Raw genomic sequence first — 16,274 nt, 5'->3', positions numbered from 1 at the left:
CACCAAGGGGGGAAAACTGCGGTGGGGTGGGGATGATGGTGTGCTGAATTGGGCGATTGGGATTGACATGTATACACTGATGTGTATAAAATTGATGACTAATAAGAATCTGCTGTATAAAAAAATCATCATAGGTACATTTATTTTCAGTATAAATGTAGGGGATTAGTGAGTTTAGGCCAAATGAAAGAAAACTTAGTAATAGTAACAGAATTATGAACAGAACTCTAATAAATAAATAAATTTCCATGATGTAGAAATTAACTTCTGTTACTGGCTATTACCAACATCTATATGTATGCATCATATACCAATAAAAATATCAAAACTGAACATTAAAAAGGTTAAACTCTACTTTAAAGAAATTTTAAAAATCAGACTTTTCATATTTACAAAACGAAAATTCCAGAAAAATACAACTTTAATAATATTACCTTATATATTTTAGTTTTACAAATCATTTTCACATATACTAGCTCATTTAATTTCTAAATGCCTCAACACTTACTATAACGTTTTGCCTATAACACTATTTTTAAAAAATTTTTTACATGTACATTTTAATTTAAATTTAATTTTATTTATTTTTATTTGTTGGCCACACCACATATGGCTTGTGGGATCTTAGTTCCCTGACCAGGGATCGAACCCGTGCCCCCTGCAGTGGAAGCACAGAGTCTTAACCACTGGACTGCCAGGGAAGTTCCTATAATACTATTTTTAATGAGCCTATTATATCATTATTTTTTGGTTTTGTGACTACTATTGAATGAAGATATAAATGGTGGTTCACTTCTAACATTGGTGTTTAAATAGACTATCTTTAAATAAAATTTTAAGTTAAAGAACACTTGCTTTATCTCTGCCAGGATATCAGTTTATAGCAAACAACCCTGATTCCTTCCTTTCTTTTCTCCCTTTGCCTCCCTCCCTCCTTTTCTTCCATATATAATATAATTTAGGGTATAAAGCAATTATTTTCTATTTTTCTCTAAAAAGAGAGAGCAAGTGAGAGAGAATTTACTTTATGAAGCTATCAAAAGGAATCTTAATATAGAATTTCTCCTATTTGTGCTGTAAGGGATAACAGAATCTACAGGTTCTTTTAAAAGAAATGATCGAGATAACACCTCCCAAATTATAAATTTCCTAGATGATGCTACTGTCCCTTTGCAATTTACAGCATAGTAATTAAGTATGAAAATCCTGACCTCAAATATAATGCTGGTTTTTCTCCTCATAATAATTCCTTTTGTGTGGCATAGTGTTTTCTTAAAAAGAGAGGAAAGCTATGTGAGTGCATATTTCATAAGCTTCTTATTTATTATTCATACCATTAGAGATAGAAGGAATATATACACACAGAGCATTCTCTCAGATGTGTCCTCTGAGAAGTACACTCAGCCTAAACCTCAAAGAATCTCTTTCACTGGGGGCTGGAGGGAAGCTCCATGAAGATGGCAGATGGCCTTCCTTAGACATATTCTTATAGTAATGCTCCAGAGGGTACCAAGTTCCACTTTACCTTGGTAAAAAGTGGTTTACTTTACCACTATTCCAATAGCACTTTACCCTAAAACAACTGAACAGTAATTACAGCATTTGAAAAGTTTCAAACTAGTTTTGTTTATGTGTTTCAGAAATATTATTTTCTGAAATATGAAAATAAAAGCTTCTCTAATTCAATTTAGGGAGGGTTCATGTCACTTATTTATTTACTTATATAAACTGGATTTATGTTTCTTGCATAAGGAAGCTGATTTAGGCTTATGAGTTAATATGCATTGAAGATGCTGTGGGTACTTTATTAATATTTAATTTTTAAAATGAGAATAGTGTGTTCCTCTCCTATTAGTGTAAACCTTTTTGAAAAACTCATCGATGAAGTCAAAATAAACTTATAAATTGAGTGCTAAAAATATACTATGTAATTTAAGAATAGGAATGAAAACTTTTTTCCTTAATATCAGAGTGTATTTTTCCCCTGAACCATCTATTTAATATCAGGCATGAATGAAATATTAAAAATAAAACAAAGAAACAAAAATAAATTTTAGAAGTAACCTCTTCGTGTATGCACTTCTGTCTATATCTGAGATAGATTCAGTTAGCTGTTATCTCAGGATAACAATTACTGACATAATAAATTAAGTTCTCATGTAGTTGGTTATCATAATGAGAAAGGACGTCAAGCATGTCTGTCAGTTCAAGGTTGCTGTGCATTTAATAAACCGTAGCTGAGCAACTTAAGATTCTGGGGTCTCAGTATCAGTAGCAGTAGTCTAACTCCAATTTCACAATACAGGGTCAAGTTTTTGATACATGAATTCGAGAATTCAACTGAAGTAGAAAAAGTAAGGTAATTTCTGTATTAAGATTTATAGCTTGATGTTCAGAAGTTGTATGATTAAAAATGACTTAAATATTTTCTTAATAAATTGAGCTGTGTACATGGTACCCAAGAGGGAATGAGATTTTCTGTATAATTAAGAGCGTGTCAGTTTGGCATTTAGTGGATTGCTTTGGGAGCAGCCAGTTGTTACCAACATTTACACTGGCCAAGATCTCAGAATATGCGTTGTAGAAAAATCCCTCTCTCTCTCTCTCTCTCTCTCTTTCCCCCTCTTTATTAAGGAAGATAAAGGAAAATGGAGCTAGAAATATGTACTCGGTTGGACAGAGGCAAGTGGTGTACCTATGAGTTAAGATTTGAGTTGGAAGCCTTTTAAAGAACTTGTCTCAATAAATAATAAGGGTTGTTCACAAAACTAAGAAAACTGAAGACACTTTAAAAACAAAATATACAAATTAATCCCTGGAAACTTTTCAATAAAAAAAATATGAGAGCACTCACATAATTGTAAATGCTTTCTGCAGTATATTTGCCATTATTACCAAAAGAAGGATGCATTTTAGTCATTTCCTTTTCCTGCTTTTAATAACATTTAGGCAAATTAATAAACCTTGCATTTTCTGCATGATTTCTTAGTTACTCTGAATTCCTTTAATTATTCTTTAATGAATTAAAAGAAATACACACCATATTCCAGGCAAAGCTCTGAATTAATCCACTTAAAAAAAAAAAAAGAGGAATTAGCATACTATATGGGACATAATAGTTTTTCCATACCTATTGCCTGAAGGTTAATCTGGTATATTTTAATGTTAAAATAAATAATCTGAAAAAGGAAGGGGAAAACTAATTTAGATTAATCATCTGCTGTGTGTCAGGCACCATACTAGACATTTTAATACTTATTACCTCTTTAATTCTTTCAGTAGCCCTCTAAGTAAAGTACTAGTTCTACATGAGGAAAGTGGTTTGGGTGTTTCCCAAACTACAGACTGAAATGGGTCTCGGGGATAGAAGTGTGATAAGCATTGCTGAATAACTGAAAACACTACTTGGTATATTTAGTTATAGATATGAGACAGGGAAAAGTAAAATTGAACACTTTTTTATTTTACTTTTCCATATCTGACTCTGGAAACACCAGCATTTAGATGAAACATCTTACTTTGCATTCTCAAAGCTAAACACATTTTCAGCCTTATGAATTTTATTTGTCATGCCTTGTAACTGAAGATTGTTGGGTTAAACTTGATAACCCCCTCCGCAACTCCTCAAAAATAGATAAATCACTTTAGTATCCGATATTGCTGTCTGGGGTAGATGGGAGACCATTTTCAAAGGACTTTAAAAAATTATGCAGGTATAAAGCAGTGGTTCTCAACCTTGACTAAATCTTAGAATTACCTGGGAAACTTAAAAAAAATTAATGCCCAGGGGCCACCATGTGATTCTAATATGCAGCTAAGGTTGGAAAACATGGCTCTTAGTTTCCATCCACAACACGGGCACTATTCTTTTGCAGTTGCTTTGCGATTGCACCCACGTGACTTCAAATAAGATGAGGTTTGGGGTACCAAGTGGGTGTGAAGAATTAGGGACAGCACAAGTATGACAGCTCTTTATGTTACAAGCAATGAGATAACTCGAATAGTAACAATAATCACCATCCCTTTGGGATAGATTTCTGAACTTCTGCAAAAACAGTATAAGCCTTATTGGAGAGAAAGCTGCCTTAGGGCAGCCGGAAATAACCCTTCCCCCCTTGCAGGGGTGGGAGCTCAGTTGACATCCACTTAATGTCAACTGGTATTGGAGCCTGTAGGAAAACAGCTATATTTAAATCCAGTTTCGCTTGCAAGAGCCTCCATCAACTTGTAAATCAGATTACTAAATTCATGGTAGTTATTTTTGAAAATTTGCATACTACATAGTTTAGCAACAAATAATACAGCACTTCTACTTAACAGCAGAAAGACACTTTAACCCTAATATCTGACAGCTCCCAACCAGGACAGCATGTATAAACTCTCATATGCTACAGAAGCATTCCATTTGTACAATCTCAAAACAACTAACATATCACACTCAAATTAACTTAATTAAAATGCTTCTAGGGCATCCCTGGTGGCGCAGTGGTTAAGACTCTGCCTGCCAATGCAGGGGACATGGGTTCGAGCCCTGGTCTGGGAAGATTCCACATGCCATGGAGCAACTAAGCCCGTGCGCCACAACTACTGAGCCTGCACTCTAGAGTCCGCAAGCCACAACTACTGAGCCCACGCGCCACAACTACAGAAGCCCGCGCGCCTAGAGCCTGTGCTCTGCAACAAGAGAAGCCACCACAATGAGAAGCCCGCGCACCGCACTGAAGAGTAGCTTCCGCTCACCACAACTAGAGAAAGCCTGCACGCAGCAACGAAGACCCAACACAGCCAAAAATTCAAAAAAAAAAAAAATGCTTCTAGATCAAGAGCATTATTTCTCAGTTACATTCTAAAGCAAAGCCTGCAGTATGAAATTATCAAGTCTGTAATAAACTCTGGATAGAAATTCATTGAAACTCAATGACTCACTCAACTGCTATCTAGTTGGCACTTGTAGGAATGGCTATATGCCACTCTCGTTAGCAGTTCTCTCCTTGTCAACCAGATCAGAGATACTCACGGTGAAGAACACAGGAAGTAATTTTATGTGACTTGATAAAAAGAAAGCTGCCTGTCACCGAAGTGACAAATAAGGGTTAATTTTCATAAGACATGATTTGCAATTTCTTTGCAAGAATCATTAATCAGGCAGTGTAAATTCTTCATTGTTTAAATTCTCACTTGGAAACAAATTTTCTACAGATTTCTTACAACTCTAAAACAACTGGCTTCTCTGGAAAAATAAGCAACATTTTATAAAATGTGGTTTAGCTAACCACACCTTCCTTAATATTTTTATGACAAATCCTTGACCCAAAATATAACTCCCTAGCAAAACAAGTATTCCTCCCTCATCACCACAAGCAAACTTACCTATTGGGAAGGAGAAGTAATCAAAAAGCACTGGCTCAGGCAAATATAAAGAGCTATCTGAGGCTTCAGTTTTTGAGCCAAGATTTGGAGATGCGTTTAAATGAACTCAAGAGTCAGATGGCTGTGGCTACCCTCTATGGGGAAACCAGAGGAATCTGCACTGGTGTGTAGTGCTTCTGGGCGCCTCCCTTTGTTCTAAGTAGAATGCTAATGCTAAAAGCACAGTTTGCATTCCTGCTAGCTCTGGAAACACGGATGCAGTCTGACAAAGCTTCCAGCTTAAATACCTTATGGGGAAAAAAATAAGTTCCAGAGATGGGACCTCCCTTGTGTACTAGTAAAACAAGCCACACAGTGACTGTGTCAATCTGAACAGTTGGAAATTTGTGGTCACATTAATGCTATCTCATATTCTTTGAAAGATATTAGAGACATTGAGAAAACAAATTTTCCACTTCTTGTGAATGCCCATTAAGGAAGTCAAGAATGTGTCTTTGAATTTTTTTCCCACCTCTTTCTTCTCCCTAGTGTGCAAAATTTTCATTGGCAGATAAAAGCAGGAGGTAAAAAGAAAAAGAAATTCCTTAGGGCAGTGAAATATAGATCAAGGCATAGCATAATGGGAAGAAAAATGCAATGAAAAAGTTAAGGCCATGAAGAGAAAAAAAAACCTAACAGTGTAATTTATTCATGTGTTAACATATGTTTTAAAGTATAGGAGAAGTTTAATATCAAATCATTTTTAATGCTGTTTTTCATTATACAGGAGGAATATAAAGCAGATGATTACTATTTAATCTTAATTTTTTAAAAATAATTTTAAAATGTCTTGTGTTATCTCGTCACTGTCTACACAGTTGATGACGTTTGTTTTCCTCCCTTTATATGTGAAAATTAGATAACAGGTTACATAGTTCAATAACTGGGGCCAAACTCTTTAGAGCAAGTGATCAAGCCATCATATATTTAATTTTCAAGTCTCTGTAGATATTTACCGATGAGCACATCAATAATATATCAGTCACTTCATCTGTTGCATAACTTTATCATTACTTCAGCAAGGAAAATCAGATTGTTTTTGCCTTTTCCAAGGAGGAAAATGAATGTTTAGGTATTGCCAGGACATGGAATGTTTTTAGCACTACTGGGTTTCATTTACTTTTCATTTTTAAGTTTCTTAGCTGTATATCAGAATGCAAATTTATGAATGGTAAGAATTGTATGTATTTAATACAACTACTCTACTACATCTATTTTCCTAGTACTCTTTTATGGCATGTGATCAATACTATGACTTTTGAGTTGAGTTCAAGATGGTTGATGAATTTTCTGGACAAACTTCAGTGATGATAAGTGGTGACAGCTAAATAATAAATGCTGGATTGAAAAGTTTTGATCTCAAAAATGCAACATAAATATCAGATTGGGAAGTAGTGTGAGAAAATGACCTAATAGATTTCTTAATGAAACCAGTAAATAAGTTTAATATAATTGTATAAAAAAGAATTGGTCTACACCCCCAATTTGTTTGATATTGGTCTTTCTGGAAAGACAAAATAAGTCTCTTTGCCTGGAACATTTTTCCTCAAGACTTTGGCTGAACCCCATGCCACAGCTACTTCACTACAAAAAGAAGTAAAAGAGAACAGACCAACAGCCAGAAAATTATCACTGTTCTGTAGCTCCCGCCTCCCCCCAAAAAAGCAGTCTCAACTGGGAGCAGAGGGTAGAGAGGCCTAACTATTCTTTTTCCACTGCATCATTTCTTTCTCTACTTCCATATAAACCCAAAGGATTCCTCTGCATCTTGGCTTTTGTGCTTTACCCTGTGAATAACCTTTCCTTTTTGCCACTATAAAGAGGGAGAAAAGTGACTTCTTCACTACAAGCTGGAAAAGGAAGGTTGTGAAGGTAAGAAACCTTTCATAAACAGGTCAAGAGAAAGATTTCCAAAGATCTAGAATTTATATGATGATATGGAATTTACAAAGGCCCTTGAATGCTCAAAAATAGGTTGGGATTTTGGTAAAGTAATGGCTAAGAGCTCAGACTTAGTTCTGAGTTTTGGTTCTGCATTACTATTGACTAGGTTACTTAAGAAAGTCATTTAACTCTCCTCATTTATAAAAAGGGAATTATAATAGTTGTAGTGGAGTGACATAGATAAGCACTTTAAAAATGCCTCACATTTAATGCATACTAAAATGATGTTAGCCATTATTTTTGCTCTTGGTAATTTAATACATTGCGAAAAATAGATGAATGTATATCAGTTTCTATAACTTGATAACTGGAGCATGCATGCCTCCTCTAAAGAAAGTAACTGTAAATCAGTGACATCTGATTGGTGCCACCAATTCTAGCTCCTTTTGTACTTATTCATTCATATTCTAATTCATTTAACAAATATTTATTGAGTGCCAACTGTGTGTTAGGAACTGCGTTACATGCTAGAGACAAAGCAGTGAAAATGGCAAGCAGATCCAGTCCCTCAGTTAGCTTAAATTTTAATGATATATACTGCTTGTGTTATTTTACATATACATGTAATAATTATTCAGTTTTAGGCTTTTCAGGGGTAAGAGCCATATATCAAAATTCTCTGTAATCCTTATAGTTATATGTATTAAATATTCATTGACTTAAATTGTAACTGATAATAAATGTTCTTTATACTTATAACAGGTAATTCAAATATTGGTCCATTATTTGAAGATATATCGCTTTTTCCTGTGGTTTGAAATTGTATGAAGAATGCCCAAAGTGTTTATTCTAATAAAAATCAGAGAGAAAGCATTATTATGGGCTTAAGAAAATCCAAAATGAAGAGTTTTTGAAAAACAAACAGAAATTGACAAAAGTTAAATATCATTGCTATTGGTGTACTTTAACGAATAAAAGAATTGTAGGAGCAAAATGATAAAAATTCCCAAGCTGTACTTCAAATAGGTTAAAAACAAATATTTGCCAATTTAGCCTCCATTTTGCACACTACTCAAATACACAAACTTATAATATGTGCAAATTTTCTTGCTATGCTGATTATAAAGTTGAACAATGCATTCATTTCTAAGTCAATATTTGTATTCTTGTAAGTCGTTAACTGGAAGAAATATCAATCCTTTTTTTTTTTCCTTTCTGTCTGTTCCTGTGGTGGGGTCACTGAGGTAGAGCCAGTTTCAGCACCATGGACAAAGCATTGAGAGCACTCAGCCTTCTGAGAGACACAGGAAACATTCCCCTTAGGCTGAAATGTAAGGAATAACTTTATGGTAACCATCTTCCATTTTAATATGTTTTAAGGAAAAAATAAACACTAAAGAATGTTCAGCTGGATAATATAAAGTTTACACTTTCAAACCCCTTCTATCTCATGGAAAAACATAATGGCCCTTTTAAAGACATGCATCACTGTGATAAATGCATTTAAGTGCCATTAGGTTTAATGGCTCCTACTCATTCAGACTATTATACCGTACCTTTTAAAGTTAATTTAATGGGTACTAATGGTGTGAAATTGATGAAATTATGAATTGAGTTTCCCTGGGCACAGGTTAAACCAAGGAAGAAGGGAGAGGACAGGTTAATATTACCTTCCACCCCATTCTTCATTTGTCCTACAAAAGATGTCAGTTCTGCCCTTGGGAAGGAAATGCTCAGTGTTAGTAAGCTGAACTTAAATTGATTTTTGTGGTTTTAAATTCAGGTAACTGTCTGTGGTTGGGTCACCAAAGGTTTGCAGTTTCCTTCAGGGAATAAGAAAATATGTGCACTTCTGAGAGTAAGTTCGTATTTTATTCCACAGTTTCAGAGAATTAGATAACTTGTCACTTCCTTTCCTTCCTGTATTCATCTTACAGATTTAATTCAGAGGGTCACTCAGGATATTATTTTGTAATCTCTCCCTCACATCATCACCAGGTATCAGACAAAATAATGGTGTTTAATCAATTTAAAATCTGAGCTAAATATTATAATACATACTATTATTATTATGTGAAAAATTGAAAAATCCAACATTCTGCTCCCAAGAACACTTGATACAGCAAAACTTTGGTTCATAGTGTCAGGAAAACTGGAATCCAATTTTGAACTATGACTTGCAAAAATATTAAGGATGAGAAAACTATTCACTTTAATTATGCTTGAAGGGAGAGGAGAAAGAAAAGTATACACTCACTACCTGTTGCGGTTCATTTAACATTGATGGATGGATGGCTAAGAGAAGATAGAAGTTTGTAGCTACTCTTTTGCTTCTCTATCAAGTAAAATGATCTCCAAACTAAAAGGCATAAAATAAAACTTTGTAGAGAATACTAAAGCTCAGGCTAATTAATGCTACTAGCTTCTCTTAAGGCATTTAGTTCATTTGACAATTTATGCCCTGGGCTTTATAATCTCACCTTTTACAAATAGGATTATAAGATTGTTAATGTTGTTGAAGAACCTGGAGATGAGGAGAGATGCTAAGGGAACAGAAATCTAGAAATGAAGTATACAGTTTTGATTTTCACAAATTAGAAGGAAGAGTCTCTAAAACAGTGTTTGGTGAGACCAACATAAAATATTAGGCAATATTCTGAAACAAATTAATAAAAAGATGGCTTCTGAGTACTTGAAAAAGAAAAAAATGATATTCAGAAATCAGCTTGGTCTTCAAAGAATAACTTAGCAAGCATAGCATTTTTTTTTTTTTTTTTACAGATAGGGTAAAGACTAGTAAATCTGAGAAATGGTCAGGACAGAAGTCACAAAAGCAGAAGTTTACTTAGACGAGACAATTAACACAAAGGAGCTGAGTGGCCTAAATGATGTTATTTTCCCAGGGAAGCCAGAAATCTGGGATTTTTATGTGAATCATTGTGATTTTTAAAAATTTAACTGCAACTTTCTATTAATGAATATGCTCCTGATTTTAAAACAAAACAAAATACATCTGTAGAATGAACCTGGCCCATAGGCTGCCAGCTTGGGACACGTGGCAAAGCATATGGACCTTGGTGAGGCATGTGACAAGGTTTCACATATCATTACTGAGAATTTCTGGCTAGGGGGCAGTACAGACATTACAATGAGATGAGTTCAAATTTAATCTCAATATAAGGAAAACTGGATCTTCCCAGTGATGGCATGGGCATAACGCTAGAAGTACTCACCTTAACCACCATTTGGCAATTCAAAAGACCATATGGGAAAATAACCTGGAACTGAATTTTGAAATTAATGTTAATATTTTCTCATAAATGTGAATACACTATTGTGTATATACATGTCTTCTTTCATTCACTCATTTATTTGAAAACATTTATTAAAAACCTACTATTGCCAAGCACTGTTCTAGGTGCTAAGAGTGCCATAGGAACAAAAATCTTTGCTCTTATGGAGTTTACATGCTATGTTTGCCCTGTTTGGACACTAAGTTATATGAGCACTTTACAAATGTGTATTTTTGTGTGCTAACTTCATTCTGGAGTTTTGCTCTGTATTGAGCATAAGATATGAAGTTACTCTGGGTGAAAAGCACATGACACTGTGATAAACGGGTGTTGTTAGCTAGTACTTTTATTTATTCATTTAAATTTTCTTTCTAAAATGTTTATTATGCACCTGCCATTCTGCTAGGGCAACATGCTAAACTAGATGGGATACAGAGTCAACTAGTATAGGCTGGGATACGTGGTCACACTCCACAGGCACCAACATTCTGAATACTTTGGTAACTCAGCAGCCCAAATGCCCTACCTTATCTTTGATCAGCTTTGCACAAACTAAACAAATTAGAAAAGAGGATGAAATCATCTGACACTGGCAGTGGTTGTTCCAACATCAGTATAGAAGGAAAAATACCTTGCCTTTGTTTTTAAATCCCATCATGCTGTGGCGAACTAATTCCAAAACGAGGTGTCAAACATGCTGAAGTCTAGTACAGACCCATGAAAGAATCTATTCTAGTACAATTTTGGGCTTTTCTATCCATATTGGTGAAGGGATAAGAAAAATGATTTAAAAAAATTACCATGTATTCAAAATAATCCCATCTGATTTTGTAGATAATTTAAATTAAAAAAATACCGAAGGGTCAGAAATAACTGGGGGAGTTAGGTTGTGACTGAGTTTATTTCTCCTTGTATTGATTCAGTCACAGTCAAAGAATCAATATTCTTTTCCCTCAAATCTGGATCTTGCTGGCTGGAAGGTTTAGGAAGATATTTCCCAGTTGTCCAAGAGACATGCCTACGTTTCTTGAGAAGCAAAGTTAAAAACAAGGCAATAGATAATTTTTATGCTTGAAAATAGATTATTTAAAGAAAAAAACTCATGGCCCTGAAGAATGCCTTTGTAAGCCATATATTGTTATAGGAAAATGTTTTCTTTTTTTTTTTTTCCCTTTCTGATGAGTGAACATTCTCACTGAAGTTTGTTGGTCATCAAAGTTCATTTTAGAACTAGCAGAGGCACAATGAGTTAAAGTTTCTTAAAAGCATTTTTTTAGGAATGCATTTTAATAATGTTGTTATGGTCCTTCTATACTTCTCTACCTATCTTTTTTTCATACAGTTTTTAAAAATTCACTTTGAGAATGCCAAGGTTTTCTCATCCCTTTTTTTCCCAAAGGGATCTCTACAGCAAACCAAAGGCCATATAGTTTAAGCAAAATGAGTTAATGTGCTCTGAAAAGAGAGACAGAAAAAGCCCACATATGGATGACTTGGTGATTAAGCCTGGGAGACAACTTGAATAATCATTATCATAAATTATAGAATAAAAAGCCAAATATAGCTTCTAGCTTCTACAGAGCTAAATATACTGCTGAGATGCGCCACTCTGATAAAGACTTGAAGTAATTTTAGGAATATTTTATAATTTAAAAAGCTTAATGAAAATTGTCTTTTTCTAGAAGGAATGATAGGTCATTTCTCAGATGGCAACTGGGATGTGTGGTGACCTAGTTCTCTCTCTCGTTGTACCACTGGTCACAAGCTGTTCTGCAGAGCTGGGCTTGCCTTCCTCACCACTTCCTGGATCACCTCCCAAAGCCTTGCCATTAGACAGCACACCCAGTGTTGGGATAATTGTAGGTGAATAAGTCTCTTTCAAAGTTACATCTTTATTTTTACATATTTGGAGATGTAACTAACCTCAAAACCTGGTATTTCATGGATATTATTCCTTAGATGAAGGCTGAGTAAAAAAAAAATGTGTGCCAATTTAAATGAGAGTATTAAGTAAAGAATATTATAATTTGTATTTAGAGATGATAAACATTGACAAGGATACTAGAGTAACTGAAGTTCTGGAAATAGTGCCTTCTCCCATGGAGAAAAATGCTTTGGAATTTGATGTACTTACAAAATGAATTTTGAAAAAAGTTTTAATTTTGAAATAATGATAGATTCACAGGAAGTTGTAAAGAGAGTACAGAGATGTCCCCCCAATGATTATAGCTTACATAGCTATAGTACAATGTCAAAAGTAGGAGACTGACATTAGTGTAATGTGTGTGTATAGCTCTATGACACTTTACCCCATATGTAGATTCATATAACCATCATCATAATCAAGATACACAGCCTTTCCATCATGACAAAGATCTCCCTCATGCTACATTTTTATAGTCACAGACCCTTTCAACCCCATCTCTAAGCCCTGACAATCAGGGCAATTGTAAGATTACTCTTTTATGCTTATCTCCTACATACTTTTACTAAAATGTGAGAAAACTACAGGACTGGGTGTTAGGAGATGACTGGTTCTAAGTTTGCCACTGGCTAATTCATGTTCTTGGGCTACTTACTCTCTGCCAGCCTCAGTAGCTCGTCTATAAAAATGAAGATTTGCACTTTTTTTTTTAGGGCACCAGCATTTAAGCACTCATATGATTATTTGGTCTCAATTATGATACCACTTTAAAGACTACTGCATGCAAACCAAGTTAATAAAATTTGATTTAAATATGTGGAGATCAACCAGGATTGAGCAGTGTGCTGTAAACGTTTTATGCATTAAAATAGTGTCATTGTCACATAACTCAAGAAACCAAGAGCTGCATTATGATAATATACTGCTGCTCAAAAATCTGAAGCAAGTAAAAAACATCATTTCAACCATCTCTCAAGGGGACAAGTGCTGCTGTTCTCCCAAATGTACAGGTGGAGAAAACTTGGCACTGTGATTACCTGACTTCCTTTGCCCCCAAAACACCTTTGGAGGAAGAAGAAGCAAACATCTCTAATATGTGCCCAGCCAAGCGTCTGAGCTGGCAGTGCTGCAGTGGAAACTTTAAGTTGAAGATTTTGAACTGTGGGGTTCGAATTTGGCCCTTTTCTGAGAAGGGAGATTCAGACGCTGAAGCTGCTCTTTGCTTCTGCTGCCCAGGGTCGGGGGTCAGGACCAGAGGACCTGCCAGGAACTTAGCAGTGGAGTTTCCTGCCTTCCTTGATGTCACTACTTGCTCAACACCGGAGAACAAGAGGAAAACAACAGGAAAGCAGTTTATTCCAAGTGGCGCCTTCCATTTAAAGCTTTAAGAATCTCTTCCCACGCACCAATTTAACCTTACAGATCTCTTCCTCTCTACAATTCACTCCTATTTTAAATTCACCCAGCACGAGAATGTTTTGAGCTCATCAGCTGAGCCCTTCTAACATATTGATGAAAAATGGGTCCTCCCTCCTCACCACAAATAATCTGGTGAAAAATTCCCAAGGAAGCAGAAACTTGAAAAGTGTCCTCTGGGGACTCTGGACCATCCACGTCGTTGGAGAGATCTACCAAAGCTTTCTTTCTGGATACCATCAATTCTTTACCGAAACTTCATTATCAAAAGGCACCATTTCCAAGCCCCACTCTCACTCCCGAGGACAATTACTAAAGGGAGACATCCCCCCACCAACCGACGGCCCGGTCCACCGTGCCCGCTGCAACCAGGAGTCCAGCTCGACCATCTCAGTAACCGGACAGGAACACTGTCCCCTCAGCCTCCCTCTGCTCAGAGTCCCCGTTTTCCACAACCTTCTTCTGTGTGTCCCCAGCACCCTGGAAACCACCCCCGGCCCGCCGCCACCACTGGAAGGAGCGGTCCCGGGGTCCGGAGCATCCATCCCGGCCCTCATTGGACCACAGAGGATCAGTGGCCCTCCCGCGCCCGTGGGCACTGTCGGCAGAGCCCGCACAGACGCCTGCTCTTACCCTTTCTCTCCCAGAAAGGCCCCATCGCGCCGTCCAGGAAGAGGCGTCCACGCGCGCCAGGGAGGCCGGGGCCCGGCTGGGCCGGCGTCGGGTATGGATGGGACCCGGCGCCTCCGCGGGTGTGCGCTCGGACTCGGGGAGTCGGGCACGGCCCGCTCGGCCCGCTCGGCCCGCGCCAGCCCGGGCCGGACACGTGGTGCCTTCGCCGCCCGAGCGCTGGGATCCGGTGGCGGCCCCTCGGCCTCTGTAGCCGCTGGGCCGCGGCCGGGGCTGCGAACCGAGGGGCGAGAAGGGCGGGGACCAAAGGGCCAGCACCGGTAAGGGCGGCGCGGCGACGCGCTCCTGCTCCGGGGGATTCCCGACCCGCAGGCGCAGTCCCAGTCGCCAGGGCCCCAGCCGCCTGCGCCGCAGGCTCGGTTTCCCGAAGCCTCTCGGGTGCGGGCGGCGCACTGCGGAGGCTCCGGGCTCCAGCCAGCGGAGGGATCCCGGGCTAAGGGCGGGAAGGTGTGCGTTACGTGACCTCCCTCTCACGCCCGCCCGGATCCCCCGGGTCGCTGAGGCTGGAGTGCGCCTCGCGGTCTTCACTCACCCCAGTTAACCAATGCCCTGTCCCCGCGCAGGACGTGCAAACCACTGAAAACCGCAGCGTGGACCTGAGGTGTCTTTTCTCCCCGGGAAAATTCCTCTGGCGACCGCAGCCTGTGTGAGGCAGCGAAGGAAACACTGCCCAAAACTCAGGGCGAAGACTTAGCCACGAGCTCTTTCCGACTTCTCCAATGACCTTGGGCGCCTCGTCTACACAAAGTGTCTCTGTCCGAATTTCCTGGTCCTGGGGATAAACGTGGCCATTCACTTTCTAACTCTCAGGACATAAATAGCAATTGCGCTTAAAAAACAAGGTAAAATACCCTGGACTTCTTTAATATAGATATAATGTGCATTCATTTTAGGCAAGGCTGAGGGGAACCTCGGCACTGGGAAGAAAAGGGTTCGAATTTGTGAGTCCAAATGCAAAACTAGCCCCACTGCCTGCTTTCCTGGGAAGGTAGGTTTTTGAAGAGACTGGTGGGAAGGTACTCTCTTCTCTCAGACTTGCCAAGAGCCCTCGGTCGCCCCATCAAGAACATTCAGCTTTACTAAAGAGCTTCAGGATGGAACTGGTTGCGTCCTTCTGGCCAGCCATAACTAAGGGTCAAAGGGCAGTCACCACCTTAAGGCTAAAGGCTCTTCCAGGTAAGTTTCTTGTTATGTAAGTTGTTTACTCTTAGATTAATCTTCGTTCTTACCCCTAAGGGGAGCTTTCTGTACAGAAGACTGCTTCTGGAAAATAGCATTCCCGTCCTTACCCTGACTCCCACCCCACCCCCCCATCCCTTTCCCTGGCTCCCCTTCTCACCATATTCAGGAGAGCTTAGCCCACACAGTCAACTTACAACAGACTTCTATTTCTGTGTGTGAGAACTTGGCAGTGCAGAGTTTATACAATTGAAACCCATCAGTCTCACATTACTTAATTTGGCATATGTTAAATGTATGAAACGTTTTATTCTGTCGTTTCAGCTCCTTTTCCTCTGGTGATCCCTTCTACTTCTCTCTGATCGTAAAGGCTTAGTCTCTAAGATTTCTTCTCTCTGGTGTTTTCTAAGTCTTGGAAACCCCTTCCTCCATGAAAAATGCAGATTCATAACATAATGGAACTCCCTCACAACAAAAAT

At 38.1% G+C, this 16,274-nt stretch overlaps 1 protein-coding gene across 3 annotated transcripts in view; it reads right to left on the bottom strand.

Annotated features, from left to right (window-relative positions):
- The window catches only part of SYBU (syntabulin), a 114,107-nt gene extending 98,941 nt beyond the window's left edge, over positions 1-15,166 (bottom strand). The window contains exon 1 of one of the 3 annotated variants that reach the window (XM_082364319.1): positions 15,149-15,166. The gene's annotated coding sequence lies outside the window, so the exon portion shown is untranslated. Of the gene's footprint in view, positions 1-14,559; positions 14,965-15,148 lie in introns of those variants that run through there. The other 2 variants (XM_082364317.1, XM_082364316.1) reach the window with 2 other exon arrangements.
- Positions 15,167-16,274: the final 1,108 nt, after the last annotated feature.

Source organism: Balaenoptera borealis, assembly GCF_965194805.1.
Source record: "Balaenoptera borealis genome assembly, chromosome: 17".
Classification (NCBI taxonomy): domain Eukaryota; kingdom Metazoa; phylum Chordata; class Mammalia; order Artiodactyla; family Balaenopteridae; genus Balaenoptera; species Balaenoptera borealis.
This window is presented reverse-complemented; position numbering and strand designations above follow the sequence as displayed.